The sequence below is a fragment of the Bos mutus genome, chromosome 5, assembly GCF_027580195.1.
Source record: "Bos mutus isolate GX-2022 chromosome 5, NWIPB_WYAK_1.1, whole genome shotgun sequence".
NCBI classification, from domain to species: domain Eukaryota; kingdom Metazoa; phylum Chordata; class Mammalia; order Artiodactyla; family Bovidae; genus Bos; species Bos mutus.
Window position 1 is genome coordinate 99217848 of NC_091621.1, and position 5213 is coordinate 99223060.

Genomic DNA, 5213 nt, shown 5'->3' on the forward strand with positions numbered 1-5213 from the left:
TTACCAGGGAACAGCAAGGCCTTTGTCCCTTGTTTGTGGCTGTGTCTCGCTGCCCCAGGGACGAGGGGCACGCTGTTGCCCCATTGACAGAGGTTTAATCAAAGTTTCTTTCTTTCTTTGACTGTACTGCGAGGCATGAGGGATCTTCCCTGACCAGGGATCGAATCTGCACCTCCTGCACCAAGAGTGCGGAGCCTTAACCACTGGACCACCAGGGAAGTCCGTCAGTTGACAGAGGGAAGCCTGTCTCGGTGGTGGGCGGCGCCAGCCCACAGTTCTCTGAGCTCTTGGGGAGTTGGCACGCTGCCCCTGCTTTCAAACATCTTCCTTGGCACTTTGCTGCCCCCCCAAGTCAGCCCCTCCCCCCAGGCTGTGACCAATCGATGGCTGGGTGTCAACAAGTACAGAGGACTGATTGCACAAGATCTGCTTTTCAAAGACTGTCCAGCTCCCAGGGAGAAGGGGGTGGTGGTGGGATGAACCGAGAGATTGGGATTGACATATATACACTATTCATACTATGTATAGAAGAGAGAGGGATTCCCTGGTAGCTCAGCTGGTAAAGAATCTGCTTGCAATGCAGGAGACCCCAGTTAGATTCCTGGGTTGGGAAGATCTGCTGGTGAAGGGATAGGCTACAGACTCCAGTACTCTTGGGCTTCCCTGGTGGCTCAGCTGGTAAAGAATCTGCCTGCAATGTGAGAAACCTGGGTTCAATCCCTGGGTTGGGAAGATACCCTGGAGAAGGGAACAGCTACTGACTCCAGTATTCTGGCCTGGAGAATTCTATGGACTGTATAGTCAATGGGGTTGCAAAGAGTTGGACACAACTGAGCGACTTTCACTTTCACTTTTCATAGAAGCAATAATAATGAGAACCGACTATAGCATAGGGAACTCTACTCAGTGCTCTGCAGTGACTTAAATGGGAAGGAAATCCAAAAAAGAGAAGATATATGTATATGTATAGCTGACTCACTTTGCTGAACAGTGGAAACACAACATTGTAAAGCAACTATACTCCAATTAAAAAAAAAAAGACTCCCATTACCAGCCTGCCTCGTCCAGGGACCTGGGCTACTTTGGAGAAGGACAGAGGCAGGGCTTGGGGTGTCTCTGTCTACACCCCAGTGCTCCTTGCTCCCATCCTAAGTGCCTCTCTCTTGGAACGTTTTTGGGGAGGGGGGTACCAGGGCCTAGCAGGAGGGGAGACTGGAGGGAGGAAGGAAAATTGCCCTGGGGCTGGGGGCGATGGAGGGGAGTCAAGGCTGAGGTAAGGGTTAGGACTCAGGCAGGGTTAAAGAATAGGAGAAGTGAGGGAAGGTATTCCCAACCCAGAATCCCTAACCAGCCCCTCCATGTACCCTCTGCTGGAGCCCAAGCCAGTCCTTCTCCTGCCTGGAGGTAGCCAGCAGCCTGTACACACCCAGAAAACCCTGGTTCCCAACAAGTGCTTTGGAGCATGGCCACATCCAACCACCATCTCTGCTGCATTCCATTCACTACCACACTTGTGATTCCAATGTTCTTATAGTCATATTAAAAAATGTAAAATTAAGCAGGTGAGATGAATTTTAATAATATATTTTATTAACCGCATATTGCTAAGTTATCATTTCAACATGTGATGAACCTAAAAAATTCTTCTTCAGCTATTTTATTTTCTTTGCACTCAGTCTTCAGTACCTGGTGTGTATCTTACCCATGCAGCACATCTCAGTTCAGACTGGCCATGTTCCAGGGGGATCAAGAGCCACATGTGCCCAGAGGCCACCAAAGTGGACAGTACAGCTCTCCAGAATCAGGCTGCAATTCAAATAATTTCCAGCTAAACAGAAAATAGCATCCTACCCCACCCCCACTCCACCTTCTCCCCTCCTGTCCCCAGAGCACATGGGCCCTACCTCCTTTGCTCTCTTAGAGCCTCTGACTCCTCTGGTCTCACCTGTCCAGGTAAGGAGACCTGCGTGAGCCCCTGCTTGCACTGCCCGGGACCTGCCCAGCCCCCAGTCCTCAGCCACCCCCACCTCATGCTCCAGGGGACCAGGGGCCATAGCCAGGCAGGAACATCACCAGGCAACGGGCCTCGAGGGAGAGCTCGGATCTCCTGCACCTGCCTGCCAGCCTCCCCGGGTGCCCATGGGCGGGGTGAGGCGGGGCGGGGCGCTGCTTGCCTCCTGCCTCCTGGGCTGCCTCCGGTCTGTTTACCTGGGCTCAGTCACAGTGCTGTCCCCCACCCAGCAGGAAGCCCATGGAGCCTGGGGCCACAGGCCACAGGGGACAAGGGCCAGACATCCCGGCCATGGCTGTGGGTCATTGATCCCAGGCTGGCTGGGTGGGGGTGGGGAGACGTTGGCCTGGACAAACAGAGGCTCTGAGGCCTGTGCAGGCCTGGCACCCACCCGCCACTCCCAAAGGTAAGCAGGGACCTCCAAGACAGGAGATCAGGACCTAGGAATGACCCGGTGACAGCATCCACCTGGAGAGTCAGGCCTGGTTCCCTGGGGCAGCAGCCAACTTCCCTGCTCTGAGACCTGGTCTGCTGGGCCTCATGGGCCAGAGAGTGACCGGGTGAGCTGAAGGTGAGGAGACCGTAGAGCTGGGAAGAGGCACAGGGCAGTGGAAGGGCTACAGGTTCTGGGGTCTGGGAGGCCCAGGGCTCAGCTGTGGTGAGGCAGGCACGGGGCAGGGGAGAGGCCAGGTTTGCCAGGCTGAAGACCCCACTCTCATTCTGGGTTGGACAAGCTGCCCCCTCCATATTCAGGTACTCCACCTGGGGTTTCTGGTACGGGAGACAGGCCCAGAGCTCCCCACTGCACTAAACAGGCGGCAAGCTCAGAGCTGAATGTAGCTCTGTGTGTGTGTGCGTGTGTGTACACAAGCATGTACCTAGCCATTTGTATATCACAGATAGCTGTGCACGTACTTCAGCCTGTTTCTGTTGGTGTACATCTGTGTGTGAGTTTGGGAGTGTGTGGAAGGGACTTTCACCCCTTCCCCTACACTTGGGGACTCAGTCACGCAGCTTGTGGTGGGGGTGAACTCTAGGCCCGAATGGCCTCCCCAGTAGGTCCTAGATCAGAATCCTTGCCCCGTTCTGCTCTGTCTACCCTGGTGGAGTGACCCAAGTAAGTCCTTTTCTCTATATATATGTACTTTGGTTTCCCTAACCATTAAGTAGAGAAAACAAGGCTGCTGGAGGCGGAAATAGAACTTGATTGTGTCAGTGTCCAGCACGGGCTTGCACACAGGAGGAGCAATCGTCCAGCTCCAGCTAGCTCAGCCTCCCATGGGCAGACTGAGGACCTGAAATGACCAGAAGGGATGGAGGGAGTGAGGAGCAGGTTCCAGGCTGGTGTCTAGGTTCAGGGGAGAAACCCCAGACCCTGCGGCAGTTGGAGTACACCCAGTCCCTCCTTCCAGGGGCTCACCGTCAAGGGGCACACAGAGAATGCCCCAAGATGAACTGTGCATTGATGGCAGAAGCCCAGGACGCTTCAGAGGAGCAGCCGCCCCTCCAGGGCACTCTGGGAGAGCTGCAGGAGCCTGTAATAGCTGAGCGGAGGTGTGAAGGGGCCAGGTCAGGAGATGGGCAGCCCAGACAGAAGGAAGAAAGCCAGGTGGTGAGCAAGAACTTTCAGGGTTTAAGACACAATCCTGTGAAGCTCTTCACCCAGAGCTAGCTAAGAACCCTAGATCTGGAAAAGCTTTTTACCATCTTCATTTTCAGAATCAATCACGGGGAAGCCCAATGTCATTAGGATGCAACAAGCGTAAAGTGGGAGAGGGGCGGAGGGAGGCAGAAAGAGTTGGCCAGGCCACACGTGCACCCAGCACCCTGGCTGCACAGGAAGGAGCCATGTTCTGCTCTCTGAGCAGGGTATGCAGAGCAAATAGAATAAAGCCTCTGCTCCAGTACAGCCAGGGAGGAGACTGAGCAGGGATACAGAAGCATATCAGGCAATTTCAGTCCTGAAAAGAGCTATAAAGAAAGATGAAGCCAAGAGAGGGGAGCAGTCAGGGAAGGTCTCAGTGAAGAGGTAACATTTGAGCAAAGACTTGAAGTAGGTAAAGGAGCAGGTCATGAGGCAAGACTGAAGGAAAAGCATTTCTGCAGAGGGAACAGCAAGTGCAAAGGCCCTGAGGTAGCCTGTACTCTATCTGGTGCAGATCCAGCCAGGAGCTGTGTGTGTTTCAGAAAGGTACACAAGGGCCATGTCACGGAGGCCCTGGTGGGCTGTGACAAAGGCTGCGGGCTCTGTTCTAGGTGGGGCTTATGAGCAGGATGCGTGGTAAAGACCACTCTGGTGGTTGTGTGGGAATTGGCTAGTGAAGGTGGCCAGATGACTGGCTGGTGTAGGAGCCAAGATGATAGATGATATTGACCTGGATGGTGGTGGGAGCCACAGAGGTGCCAAGAAGGAGTTGGGTCCTGGGAGCAGTTGGAAGATAGAGCCACACACTTTTCTGGTGACTGGATCCTAAAAGTAATGTAAGAGTCACCATATAATAATAGTAAAAGGCAGGAGGCTGCGGTCATCATCACAATTGTCAATTGTCACAATTGTCCACCTCCTGCTGGACTGTCAGCCTCAAGAGGCTGGGAATGAGGTCTCTTATATTCACCAGTGTGACCCCCATGCCCAGCACAGAGCCTGACGCCAAGCAGGTGCTCAATAAATATATAGGGGCCTGATAACTGAATCCTGGACCCCAGAAACTGGCACCACCTCCGTGACCCAGCTCCATGCCTCTACACATCCTGCTTCCCAGAGGCAGCAAGATGTGAACGAGAGCACTGCAACGGGAGTCTAGATAACTGGGGCTCTACTCACAGTCTTTTTTTTTTCAAGTTTTATTTTTTAAAAATTTAATTCAGTTTTTGCTCACCCATTCTTTTATGAACTATTCATTCAAGTGGCAGGCCCTGTGCTGGGTTCTATAGGGATCCAGAAGTGGATAAGACACAGACATGTCTTTCTTGTAGAGAAGAGGAAACGAAGCCGAAACCCAGGCAGATTGCTGATCTTGACCAAGGGCTGCCTAGAGTGGCTTACTCTCCAAGGCCTTGGGCCCCATCACTGGGCAGGTGACCCTGGAGCTGGCATTTAGGGGCCCGTCCTTTAGGCAGAGGGTGTGACAGTACAAAGGCACACCCTGTGGACCTGCAGGGTGATGTGTGTGACAAAAGGAGGGCTGTGGGGGCAAAGGCA